This window comes from Mesoplodon densirostris, chromosome 4 (genome assembly GCF_025265405.1).
Source record: "Mesoplodon densirostris isolate mMesDen1 chromosome 4, mMesDen1 primary haplotype, whole genome shotgun sequence".
NCBI lineage: Eukaryota > Metazoa > Chordata > Mammalia > Artiodactyla > Ziphiidae > Mesoplodon > Mesoplodon densirostris.
The window spans coordinates 129124748-129139206 of NC_082664.1; the positions used below are offsets into that span (position 1 = coordinate 129124748).

The following is a 14459-nucleotide window of genomic DNA, read 5'->3' on the forward strand; positions in this document are numbered from 1 at the left end:
AGTCCGCCTGCCAATGCAGGGGACACAGGTTCATGCTCCAGTCCGGGATGATCCCACATGCCGCGGAGCGGCTGGGCCCGTGAGCCATGCCCGCTGAGCCTGCGCATCCGGAGCCTGTGTTCCACAACGTGAGAGGCCACAACAGTGAGAGGCCAGCGTACCGCCAAAAAAAAAACCCAAAAAACTAAACAATGTCCACTGGTAACAACTCTGTCCACACACAACTGTCAATGATTTGTCATATGTGACTTCTCCTTATGTAAACTAACCCATCGCCTTGGCCCCAGTAAATGATATGAATGATACCAAGTCATCTCAATCTTTAATTTATATTTTTCAATTTTCTAATATAGATTTTATTCCCTCCACCTCCAAACCCTTCTATGGACAGAACCACATATCTACACCAGTCCCTTAGTGTAATGACCATGCCACTTAAAACATGAAGTGATATACTTTCACTAAGAGTTACAGTTTATCCTTGAATTCTTTCTCAATTCTTGGGTAGATAGATCTAATCTCATCAAATTTACTGATATGATCAAGAAAAGCCTAGGCAGCTAGGAAAATTGTATTGGAAAGACTAAATAAATATTACCATTTCTGGGATAACTCCAGGGACTTCTGTACATTTTTCTGTGCTTTCTATGCATTAAAAAAGATTAATTCGTGTCCTAATTTTTTTTTTTTAAAGTTAAGCATTTATCATCATTTGACCAGAAGCTTTAAACTGCTTGGGAAGCAGGAAAAACAGAAGTGGAAATTCTCCAACGTCTTCATCCCTGAATGGATCTTACACATCATAATCAAGCAGTCTTACAATTTTCTAGTTGCCTTTCCATTTTTAACATGTCTCCTTAAAAAAGCAAAAACAAACATAAATTCTTACCATCAGTTGAGCAAAGAGCTTAACTAATTCATCTTTTTTTCTTTCACCTAATTTCTAGGCAGCACGTGTGACTAACCACCATCACTTTGTGGGCTTCTTTGGTCTTGATTGAAAATGTTTAAAATTTTTTTTTAAAGATGCTTTTCTCCTCTCCACAACCTCTGAGACTATGCCAAGTGACCATCTGTTTTGCACGGTCCTTTTGATCCCTTGCTTTCTAATAAAATGGCTTTTAAGTCTTTAAACTTCCGGTGGGATGTTTTTTAAAATCTTTCCACTTTTCCTACTGTACATACTTGACTGAAGCTCAATTTCTTAAAAATGAACCCCCATATGATAGATTTTATTCCTGCTCTCCCTGAAGAATGTTGAGCTTAATCAAGATTATGATTACTATTAAATAGTGTTGACCTACAGAAACGTTTATCAATTCTTGTTTGTTCCTCAAAGCAAAATCCAGGTTATTTCTTTGCTTTATGGGATCTAAAACTGCCAACTGTGTGAAGTAGTTTATCTTACTCAAAACCACATCTTCACATTTGCTGTCAATAAAGTATTTAACTAATCTATATATAAGTAAATAAACCCCACATTATCATTATCTGGCCTAATTCTGCAGCTTCTCCAATCTCCTTTAACAGTTTCAACTCAGCCACATTATTGTGATTAGGGCTGTGACATTCTTATTTAAGTAAGGATTTCGATCCTTATAAAAATTTAATCCCTTGCAACCTGTATCATTCCTATGAAGTGCAGAGCCTAGCAGCACCACATTTCAACAATTAGTTTCCTTCCATCAACTATCTGAGTTGTGAATTAAACCACTGTATCATTATTTTGCCTACCAAGAAAGGAGAAGGGAAAAAAATTATATGAGGATGACAGAAATGGCACTCATCATGTTTATGTAACACTTTAAAACAAATCTAATGCTTCAGATCACAAATTCAGGTAAAATATATTATAGACTTGTTGTTGGAAGAAAATGTCACTGTTATATTACCTACCCCAATGTAATGTTAAAACTGAATTTCTTTCTTATAGGAAGGCTCCATAAGAAAAAGAATATTACCAGACACTGTCCTGCATTTCCCTCTTTGCCAGGTAGTGTTATGGAACTCATCTGAAATCCACACTGCCAGGATTTCTAGCTCTGTTAGGACTGCAAGGGCCTACACCAGACACTGGTTTTAAAGTTCACAATATCGGTATTATGTTATTGTACCACTTGAGTGTATGTGGTGAGGACGTATGACTTCAAGTCTGATATGCAGCAAATCCTGACAAAGAAAAGCAATGTGAAATCTGCCTAGAGGCTCACCTAACATTAGAACCATATCTGCCTAAAAGTTAACAGATTTTTCTTAGCATTGACCCCAAGTTCATTGAGAACCTTTATTCTAAAATTTTATATCAAAAATAGCACATTTTTTCAGAATGGCAAATAGGTCTCCTTGTGCACTGCAACTGCACAAGCTAATGATATAAATAACTAAAAATAGAGTGTACAGGTATCCTGCACCTCTCAGCTACCTCAAATAGCATACAATATAACAAACGTGCTGAGAGCTTGATGTCCACAAGCTGCATTCTACATAACCCAAGGACAGAAATAAGACATCTCTCATACATTAGGTAGGAATTTTAGCTTCCAGCCAATTACCAAAACGGCAGTCTGGCCTAAGGGATTTCTGTTTCCTATCAGCTTAATGTAAAGAAAAAGGGAAGAGGCAACAGGAAAAATAATGAAGTAGTAGAAGGGTTAGTAAAGAGCAAGCAAGGAAACTATAAGAAAATTTACAAAACACAAGTCAAACAAGAGAGCAGATAGACATCATAAGACATCTTCATCCTCAGGCTAATGAATTAGGTACTGAGATTTCCAGAACATAGCTAGCTATGCATTGAGAGGAAGTCGAAATAGCACAAACCTTAAAATTCAATTTTTAGGCTGGGAGCAAAGTGTACAGTCCCTGAAAACTTATTTTTAATGAGCTACCCCAAACAAAGTTGCTGAGGTCTCACTAGAAAGAGGGAAGGTCATGATAATGGGCTTTTCCCGCTGAGGAAGGAGAAAACTCAGAGGCCTAACTCACCCATTACTCTAGGCACCCGAGGGCCAATCAACAGAAGAGTAAATCCCACTCCTCAGGGAACTAGCTACAAGGCCTCCAGTTCTACCCTTGGTGTCTTCCAGACATGACTGAAGTTTTCACCATGATTAACTTCCAGGAGTGCCAGCCAGGGAAGCAGCCAAGAAAAAAACATTTTTCCCCCTCACTGTCAGCTAGACCCTTTGGAACAACTGCAGACAGTGCCTCTATCTCTCTTCTGGGCAGAAGAGTATTCAGCACCCTCAGGGAAGTGCCTAACAAACCAGTAACACACTAGCACCACAGTTCTCAAAGATGTCAACTCTGACCATCTTATTTAAAGCTGCAACCTTAGGGCTTCCCTGGTGGCGCAGTGGTTGAGAGTCTGCCTGACAATGCAGGGGACACGGGTTCGTGCCCCTGTCCGGGAAGATCCCACATGCCGCAGAGCGGCTGGGCCCGTGAGCCACGGCCACTGAGCCTGTGTGTCCAGAGCCTGTGCTCCTCTCACAACAGTGAGAGGCCCGCATACGGCAAAAAAAAAAAAAAAAAAAAGCTGCAACCTTCCTACCTCCCCCATCTATCCTTCCTCTATACCCCTAATCTCCCTTACTCTGTTCTATTTTTTCCCACATTATTTATCACCCTCTTTACACTATATAATTATTTATTATGCTTATTTATATTTCCTTTTGTTAAAAGACAAGATCCATGGGGTTGGGATTTTTTTGTCTATTTTGTTCACTGATAGATCCTAAGCAGCTAGGACAGGACCTCACATATAGCAGGAATCCAATAAATATTTATGGAACAGAGGAAGTAAATAAGAAAAACTAAAAAGACCTCTTGGAGGTCAACAATACCCAGAGGGCCCAACCATGCCTATATTCCTCTAACAGAATCAGTCTGGTTCCCATGACTGACCTACATTGCTTCTGTCTGCCATGTACTACCTCTCCCCCTCCCCTCAAGTCTTCCATCAGCTAGGATATATGGAACCATAGTACGGCTGCAGGGACTAAAGGGCACAAATGCTTGTCCTTGAGTCCGAAGGATTTCTAAAGGCTTTCACAGTCTGTGCCTTGTTCCTAGGTTATTCAGTTTGGGATAAAATGTGTTAAATGCAAGTTACCTTAACATAAAAGAAGGTCTGAAAAAAAATCACAAGAAGTTTCTGTTTTCAAAAATCAAATTCCAGTTCAATTCAGCAAGCATTACACATAAAGTTATATTCAAAGCACTGGGGTGGAAGCCATGGGAAACAAGAGACTCAGGTCTCTTAGGAGTTTAGAATGAGGTAGGGAAAAAAATATATTCGCATATGATTAAAGTCAAGGTGTGATACAGTGCTATAACAGAGATCCTAGCAAAGAGTTAAAGAGATACAGAGGAATACAAAATCAATTCTGGAGATATAGGCGGGTGGGAAGAAGAAAGTTAAGAAAGTCTTCAGGAGGGAGATGAAATTTTTTGGTAGGTTGAAGGAAGGGTCAGATTTAAAGCTGAATGCCTTGGAGCAGGGAAGGGCATTCCAACAAAAAAGAAAAGAAAAAAACTAAGGTGTTGAGACTGAAAAATGCAGGGCAAGCAGAAGGAATGGCTGGGAAAAGAGTGAAAAAGAAATAAGAGTGAAGGCCAGCGTTGGTCAGATTATAGAGGATCTTGACTGCTGGCCTATATAGGCAGTAAGGAGTCATTAAAAGTTTTCAGCAAGAAGTGAAATAATCAGAACTGTGTTTTTAAAAGTCTAGACTGGGGGCTTCCCTGGTGGCGCAGTGGTTGAGCATCTGCCTGCCATTGTAGGGGACATGGGTTCGAGCCCTGGTCTGGGAAGATCCCACATGCCGCAGAGCAACTAGGCCCGTGAGCCCCAACTACTGAGGCTGCGCATCTGGATCCTGTACTCCGCAACGAGAGGCCGCGACAGTGAGAGGCCTGTGTACCGCGATGAAGAGTGGCCCCCACTCACCGCAACTAGAGAAAGCCCTCGCACAGAAACGAAGACCCAACACAGCCAAAAATAAATAAATTAATTAATAAATTAAAAGTCTACACTGGGATTCCTTGCTACATATTCTTCTAGAAACAAATTCTTTCCTTTCAAAGCACTTCAGCTCATAATCATACATTCATTAAATGATTGCTAGTTTCCTCAACTAGATGTGTAAGTCCAGAAAGGACAGAGATGATGTCTGGCCTGGCACATAAGTGCTCAATAAATACAGGCATACCTTGGGGATATTACAGGTTCGGTTCCAGACCACCACAATAAAGCAAATATCACAGTAAAGCAAGTCATACAAATTTTTTGGTTTCCCAGTGTATGTAAAAGTTATGTTTATTATATACTGTAGTCTATTAAGTGTGCAATAGCATTATGTCTTAAAAATAATGTACATACCTTCATTTTAAAATGCTAACCATCATCTGAGCCTTCAGCAAGTCACAGCAGTAACATCAAAGATCACTGATCACAGATCACCTTAACAAATATAATAATAATGAAAGTTTAAAATACTGTAAGAATTAGAGAAATACTGTGACACAGAGACATGAAGTGAACAAATGTTGCTGGAAAAATGGTGCCAACAGACTTGCTCGACACAGGCTTGCCACAAACCTTTAATTTGTAAAATACGCAGTATCCGTGAAGCACAGTAGGACAAGGGATGCCTGTATTCACTAAATAAATAAATAAAAACTATAATAATATTGCAGTAGTATGTAGTATGTAATACAGAAAGAAGCATTAACCATGAGGTTACTACAATAATATACAGATGGAGGCCTGAACTAGGTCAGGTAAAAAGATGAAGCTAAATGATAAAGTATCTAGAATGATTCAAACTTGGTGAATGATTAGATGAGGTGGTAAGGAAGAAAAAAGAACCAAATATGAACCCAAAGTTTTGTGCCATGGCAACTGGAAGAACTGTAATGATTAGGAGAGAAAAGGGTAAGCAAGTTTCAGAAATGATGGACCGGAGGTACACTCAAAAGCAAATACCAAGTAGAAGAAAAATTTCCCCCTTCCCACTATACCTTTCAGATTCATAGACCCCATGAGCCTCACAATTCCAATTTCTCTATAGTTCCATTTCTGATACCATTCTTGCTGAGTTTCACACCAAACCTCAGAATTTGTAACTGAAGTTTACAAGGGACATTCTTGAACATTCACTTCTGCTCACATGAATAAAAGTTCATCTTAACCAAACCCAAAGTGCTTACCTAGGAATGTTACTAGAAACACTCTGATAACATACCAAAAGCCCTCTGACTTTACTCTGTACATAGAATAGAGCAGACACTGCTGCCTTACTCTATAAATACTGAACTGCAGCCTAAGAAACTACAGGTACCAACATGCAATGTTGTATCAGCATGCAATGCAGTACCAGCAGGCAATGTGGCCTAACTGCCAGACCTGGATTTCAATCATGGTGTGGTTTGATTTCCAAGGGTTGCATGGCACTGGTCACTTTCCAATTCAAAACCCTTCATTTGACACTTAAAAAAAAAAATCTATCTACAAAAGCCACTTATATTTCTAATACAGATCTTTAAAAAATCTCATTCAAGTGGAACACTTCTCAAAATAACCTTTAGATTACCTGAAAATTAGTAATGTGCTACAGATGGCTGGGAATAAAGCAAAAGACTCCCAGGACTTTTTATGAGTCCAAAATAAACAATAGTTCCTCCCACTGAATTTTTCTATTACAGACAGATGGATGTTTTAAGTACAAATTTAAGAAGACTGAATGCTTCTTCCAATGTTCAAAGGTAGCTTAAACATGTGATTTTGCCATGTTAAACACATTCCCCAAAAAGAAAGAAAGACTGAAAGACCATCATCTTCTTAACATTCAATAAATAGCCACTATTGGAAGTTCCAAATCTAAAAACTAACTGGAAAATGCTGATAAAAAATCCTAACTTGGGGAATTAACAACTAGGTTATACAATTTTATTCCTTTAAACTGCTTGAAAGCGAAGATTTTCTAACATCACAGTTAACCCTTGAACAACATGGGTTTGAACTATAATTTAGGTCCACTTATATCTGGATTTTTTTCAATAAATACGTACTACAGTACTACACAACCTGCAGTTGGTTGGAACTTTGGATACTGGAAGGCCAACTGTAAAGTTACATGAGGATTTTTTACTTCCCTGGGGGAGGGGGGGGTGCCCCAACCCCTGTGTTGTTCAAGGGTCAACTGTACTACCAATTTCAAAGTTCCCAAAGTCACCCATCAGCTTTAATTTGCTCAGTCCCTTTTAGGGGGTATTTCAGAGATCCCCCGTGTTGGTCAAACTTTGCCAGATTTTGCATTTTGAGCATTAAAAATATACTTTTATTTTGTAAACAAAACAGTGGGCAACTCTTATTCAATCCCAAGAAGTTAATTCAAAGTAGGTTTTCCACTAACTGGACAAAAATGGAAAAATGCCCAACCACCTCCAAAATCAGTCCCTTGGCTCAAGATTTCAGATATAAGAGATTTAAAGATCTTAGATTCCTGACTGAATACGCAAAATTACTTCTTAATGATATCAGGCAAATCCTTTCAGGTTTGATTTCTTTCTCCCAAGCTGAGGTTCTTTTTCTACAGCTTTCTGATGCCCACTCCTATGGCTTGAGAAGGCTAGAAAAAGGTATATTTGACAAACTGGTGAACCTGCAGAATGAAGGTACAAGACTCTCCAAAAGAAGATAACTTCATAAAAAAAAAAAGCACAGCATAAACTTTATAAACATATCAAAGAGGAGTGAGAGTCAAGCCCCCAGGAACTAAGGCTGCACTTATTTGCCCTTCTGAATACTGACACAATAATAAAAAACTGCCAACTTATGTCAACCATCAACCATTTTTGTCCTATTCTTTCATCATAATCTTGATAGCATAAAATTCAACACTATATTGAACCTTTAGAGATGATCATGTCTAATATGCTCACTTTACAGATAAGGAAAGTGAAAACATAAGAGTGACTAGCACAAGTCACGGCTAGTCAGAGGCAAAACAGTGATCAGGATCTGGGTTTTATGACTTGCAATTCTGTGCTTTTTCCTCTATGCTTTGAAAAGCTATATTAGCAAATAAACATTTTACACTATTAAATCAGAAAATAACTAACTGTAACTAAGCCACACAAAAATAAAATTCATCCATCTAAAGAGAACAAAGGGTTAGAATAGGAAGTACCCCAATTTAAACAGAAAGAAGGAGCATTTGTTCATACAGTACAGGGCTTTCTTAAGGGCACAACCTCGCACATATTTTCTGAGCCATTTTATTAATTACCACCTGCTGGGATTTGTGTCCTGTGCTCCATCAAATGCAACTCCTTAAGAGAATGCCACAATGACTCTTGTGGCAAAGGTCTGAAAAGTGGTAACTTCTGGCATAGATAACTTGATGGTACAAAAGGAACCCACAAATGTGGTGCCAACAATCAAGAGGAGAGGACTGGGGGCTTCCCTGGGCACAGTGGTTAAGAGTCTGCCTGCCTATGCAGGGGACAGGGGTTTGAGCCCTGGTCCAGGAGGATCCCACATGCCGCGGGGCAACTAAGCCCGTGCGCCACAACCACTGAGCCTGCGCTCTAGAGCCCGGGAGCCACAACTACTTAGCCCGCATGCTGCAACTACCAAAGCCCGCGTGCCTAGAGCCCGTGCTCCGCAACGAGAAGCCACCGCAATGAGAAGCCCGCGCACGGCAACAAAGAGTAGCCCCTGCTCGCCGAAGCCTGTGCACAGCAACAAAGACCCAACTCAGCCAAAAATAAATAAATTAATTAATTAAAAAAAAAAAAAAGAAGAGAGGACTGAAGTTGAAGAGGGTGGAGATTTTGCTGGGAGCAAGTAATCCTGAAAATGGGATAAGAATAAAAATCCAAGGGAGCAACATTGGCCTGACACTAATGACCAGAGAGCACAATAAAAAGAAGGCAGTTTCAGAGCTTGCCTGGCATCAGACAGCTCTCACCTGCAAAAGAAAGAAGGAAAAAATTCTCACAGAGACAAGAGAAAGATCGCAGGTTTGCTCCTGAGTGATGGATTAGATATGACCTAATAGGTGTTTGCCATCTCTTATTTCTGGGACTCTGATCCAAGAACAAACAGCAAGAGAACCATGAAAAATCAGCCCTGTTGGATCTGGAGTTCTGCCTTGACAAGATATAAAGCTCATTCATAGATCTGACTGTGCTCATGAGACTGCAGTTCAACTCCTGCTGCTAGAGCAAGGGGAGGGGGAAGGAAGATAGAAAGGGGTGAGTGGGAAGGAGGTGGAAGATCTGGGTTGTGACTATAATAGCTACAGTAATTAGAGTGTTTCCAGGCTGCTAGGGAAGTCTTCAGAGCAGAGAGTGTGGATGGGAGATGGGGGAGGGGGAAAAAACATGAGGAAGCAAACTACTGAGAATGCTAGGAAAATACATGGTGGTTTGTGAACACTTTAAAACAAACAGCTGCAATGGCTTCATATGGGGAAATAAAGAAGTTTATATTTTTTCCCAGAAGTGAACATTATACAAATGGCTGCTAGGCTCCTACTTAAAGCTAGGTTGCAAACTAGGTTTAAACAGATTCTTGCAAATGTCTCTGTCTCTGTAGTGGTCCACTAGCCCTGGCCTCAGTCACACTGTTTGCCTCCCTTTTCCCTAAATCAATCAAAAAACTCTATCCACCCAGACAGACAGCCATCTACCTAAATCTCTGTCTCAATCTCTCTGACAGATCAGAGGCTTCACTTCACTTGGAAAAGGGATTTCTGAACTCCAAAACATTTAAAGTCACTTCTTTGCTGTCAATCAACTGTTAATTAATACCCTGTGAATTCAATTAGATTGTGTGTGTGTGTGTGTGTGTGCGCGCGTGTTTCAAGCACACAGCTTGTCAGCCCAATACAGAAAATCACTGGAGGACACTAAAGAAGTCACAAAATAAACACCAAGTTGCTTGTTTATAAATTTTAGGCTATACGCCACTGCCTACTATAATGGCATGAACATGCGAAAGAAAAATAAAATGATATTAACAGAAGATGATAACCTAGAAGGAAAATCTGGGAATTTGCAGAAAACCTCAAAATAGAAAGTCCTCCTCCAAGTTACAGGAAATGCTATACTTGTTTTTAAGATAAACATTTAGTTGAGATACTTCCTTAGCATGATTTGGCCCTCTGATGATGACTTGATTCTAACAGTGATGTTAATCTCAAAGCCAGAAAAAAAGAGTTATAAAGGTGCTGGGAGAAACTAAAAATGGAATAAAACAAACAACAGAAGAGGTGCAAACTTCATGTGGAGAATTACATTCATAAAATAAAAACACATGTGAAAGTCTTGAGTAAGATACGTCAGGTAGACTTAACACAAAAAGTCAATTACATCCTTTGCACCTGGGTATCCTCCCAGCAGCTAAATCCTTTTCACCACCCTAAAAGCAAAGAATTTTCTCATTCCCTATCCCCCTAATACACAAGTACTAGAAACACTGAATTACTATTATTCCCTTCCCATTCATAGGGCATAAAGCCAGAACTCACAGAAATACAATAGGGCTGTCTAGGACCATGCTAAGGCAAGCTACTCAGTAATTTAAAAGAAACACAGAGAAAAGGAAGAATCTCTTTTCTCTATTCCATTATCATCTCACTAACAAACCAGTATCAGGCATTAAGCAACGTGAAACAAAGAAGAATTTCACACATATGAACTGAACCTAAACCACGGAAGACCAAGTATTTTCTTGTCACTGTGGCATGTGATTCTTTAACCACCTGCTCAATAATCCCTCTTCAACTGCACAGCTGCTGCCAATTCCACATGCCCAGCTAGGCAGGTGCTTTGGTGAATTACCTGTTCCTTAGTGAAAACAGTCCTTCACTGACACTTAGTGGGCCCAGAACCTGCCAATCAGCATCGCCTCTCTTCATTTTGTCTGTCATAGCCAACTTTTATGAGATATCCCGAAGGCATGTTTAGTACACTACGTGATTTTGTATTTTGCAGGGTTGTTTTTTTTTTTTAAGGAATCTGATATTTAAAAATCAGGCAGAAGAGAGAATTCAGCTGCTTAAAAGAAAATTTGCCACACAACATAAGGCTGCCTCATCTCAGAGTGGCCCCATCTGTCTGGCAGTATTCCCATCCATGACCAGTTTCCACAAGGGAAATAACAATTGCTTAGCTACCTATGGAGCAGGAGAAAGTGGCACTAGAAGGTTCTACAGTACCTGGCAGTGATGAGAGAGGAAACAGAGTGTGAACTTCTAGAGACCACACATCATTCCTGTACTTGTTAAGTCTCCACAGCTGAGCCCAGGCAGTAGTATTCTAAGTCAAATAAGTAAGGAGTGGCACTTCCACTTGATAGAGCAATCAGTAAACCCCTCAACAAATTATACTGTTCCAGTCATTTAGTTGCTATATGCTAATTGCAACATAATTACTACCAGGAGCCAAAATTATGCTTCCATATCCTCACACAAAATAAGCAATAATCTGTCCAGCTATCTAGACTTCTCACAAGGAAACATTTTCTAACAAGAAGCTGGGGGAAAAAAATCCAAAGTGCTCTCTGAAATATGGTCACAGTCAGAAGACTTATAAGACCCCTTGTGGCAAGGGCCCAATTCTGAAACCACTAAATCTAATCAGGGCAAATTTAATCTGAGGCTTCTGCCTTCACTGTCACCTGACAGGATTAAGAAATGAATGCCAACAGCCCAAGAGCAAAAAGCTTTGGACTTAGTTTAGCTGAGACTTCACTCAGAGACCTAGGACATATAGTTGGAAACAGTCTAAAGACAGACAACACCTCTAGTAAGACCTTAAGACAGTTCTGTCATCATGAAACATAAAGGTCAGAACAACCTGTTCCCTCCTAGCAAAAGCCCAACACCTAAGTGGCAAGCCATCATTTTTAAGAAACTCATTGAAAGAGAAAAGGCAGGCAACGTGGTCAGACTTAGGGCCTCAGAAAGACCTTTACCACAACCAAAGGCTAAAGTTCCTCTTCAACAACACTCTATAGGAAATGGTTGGCTATTGTGTACAGTGTATATTGTGTACAACTGTCCTCCCACAATGAGCTTTATTTCTAATCTCTGTTTAAAGAAAAGTTTTCTTTAATGTCCTAAAGGAAAATCTCATTTCTAGCCCACAATAATTCGTTACCCAATTAATAGTACCTAAATGCTATTTGGGCACGTCTATGAGGTAAATGCAAGGACAGGGTTCCTTCTAGCTTGTTCTCATCCTTCTGTCATTAGTAACTCCCAAGATCTCAAATGATTTTTTTTTTTTTTATGTTCATCTCTCTGGCAAACTTGTCCCTAACACAGAAGCACATATGGATTTTCTACACAATGAACAAGTCACCTCCTTTCATCAGAATTAAAATAAAGATAAAAAGGAAAGTTGTTTCATTTCCCCAGCCCTTGCCCAGATAGGCAAATTCTGTGGCTTTTTTGTTGTGCAATTATTCTGACCAGGAAGTCACCATTAAAAAGGTACTTGGTCCTTGACTCCCTATCTTAACCCTGCACAGGTTTTTAGTGGTATTCCTAAACGAATAAACAAAAATCTTTGTGTGTGTCCCATCTCTATAAAAAGGATTAAAAATGCTGGCTCAAACAAGAGTAAAACCCTCCCCTTGGAGACTTCTTCCTTAAAAGTCTGACACAAACATCAGGGTTGAGTCTCCCAGCCACTCTTCCTCCTCAACTTAGTACAGGCTAGCCAAAGAGGCAGGCACAACATGGCTGGCATTCCCTATTCTTCTGAAAAAATGTGTGCCAATGAGCTCTGCATTGTTCCTCACTCAAAAAGAAGAGCCTTTCTGTCTGGCCTCCTCCAATGACAAGCCCCAGTCTGGAAAAGGAAGAAAATGGTACTGAGGAGCCTGGGAGATGGAGCATATCCAAAGCTCTCAGACAAGACTTGAACCTATGACCTTCACTGTGTACACAATAGGCGGGTGAGAGGGACCGGTTTATCTCTGCAGCAGCAGTTCTCAGCCCTGGGGTAGCAGTCCCGATAAAATGACACGACTATTGTGCGTGGCAGCAGAACAGTCATCTCCTCACAACAGCCTAAACCAGCACTCCCTCCCCCAAGACAAAGCAGCAGGGGTGAAATTAACTCAAGGCTGCAGAGCAAAGCCTCATACAGAAAAGAGAGGCCTGTAGGGGACTGAGGACTCTCCTCAACCCCTAGGGCTCTGGACACATGGCTGGAAACAGACAGGCTTTCTTCCCCATCTTTCCCACTCTCATTTAGGTTGGAAGCTGTTTCTTAGAGAATTTAATCATCTGTGATTTGTTCAGAAATATTCCCCCTGAAGGGCTCTGATCTCTCCACCCTGTGTGAGCCTAATTCCTAGAACCTGAAATGACTGTTTGCTGCTGCCTGTTTCACAAACACACATTAATTGGTCAGATGTGTCTCCTCCTCCTCAACCCCAGAGGGAGGAAGGAGAATCTGAGCAAAGCACAGAGATGATCCAACCGTAATTACACATAAAGGGAAAAGAGGGCAGCATGGGTTTTCCAAACAGGACAGGGTCACAAACCCTCCCGGGGGTACTAGGATAGCAGTTAAGGCCAGGCCCAGGAATCCCTCCATCTTGAAGAAAAGGACAGGAGTAAATGTGACCTGAAGACTGGAAGGAGTACACACCCACAACCTACTTACTGCACACTCCCGACCACCTTGCTCCCCCCTCCTGGGCTGCGCAAACGTCCTGCTCCCAGACCCTCGCCCTGAACCCCCCTAACTCCCTGACTAGTTCAGGTCGCCCTGGGCCCCCTCAAGATACCCAGACTCGCCTTTGAAACTCTCTGGCCTGTCCCCACAACCTGGCCAGACCCTAATCCCCTCTCGGGCACCCCTACCCTCAGCCGGAACCGGCCCTGGCCGCGCTTTGAACTTCACCCCGCGCCCCTCGACGCCCCCTCCCCCACCCGCGCCATACACACCTTCCCCTCGCTCCGCCCCGGCCCCGCAACCCCCACTTCCTCTGTCAGGCGCCGCTACCCCTGGCCACCTCGGCGCTGCCGCCTCTTTCCTCCCCCAACCCCGGCTCCACACAAAGCTCCGGACTCACCGCGCGGCCGGTCCCGGGAACCGCCACCTCCAACCGCCCGGGCCCCGAGCCGTCGAGCCGCCGCTGCTACGGGGCCCAGGCCGCCATCCGTTACCGCGGCCCCTCCCCCCCCCACCCCACCCCGCCTCGTCTTCGGCTCTCCGCCCCCTCCTCGCACCGCTCCGCCCCGCCCGCCGGTGCCGCTGTGTCCGGGGCCGCGGGTCCCTCCGCCGCCGCCACCGCCGCCGCCGCCGCGATCCGGGACAACCAGGGCCTCCCGCAAGACCCGGACACTGGACTACCGGGCCCTCGGATCCGGATCCCGGGCTGGTGTGCAGTCTGGAGCGGTAGAGCGCAGGGGAAACCCGGAACCTGG

The 14459-nt window shown here is 42.1% G+C and overlaps 1 protein-coding gene across 3 annotated transcripts in view; it reads right to left on the minus strand.

The window, feature by feature from the left end:
* The window catches only part of ZNF609 (zinc finger protein 609), a 226568-nt gene extending 212370 nt beyond the window's left edge, over window positions 1-14198 (minus strand). For 2 of the 3 annotated variants that reach the window (XM_060097187.1, XM_060097185.1), the window contains exons 1-2: window positions 14105-14198; window positions 5384-5464 (exon numbers count right to left, since the gene is read on the minus strand). The gene's annotated coding sequence lies outside the window, so the exon portion shown is untranslated. The remainder of the gene's footprint in view (window positions 1-5383; window positions 5465-14104) is intronic. The other variant, XM_060097186.1, reaches the window with a different exon arrangement.
* Window positions 14199-14459: the final 261 nt, after the last annotated feature.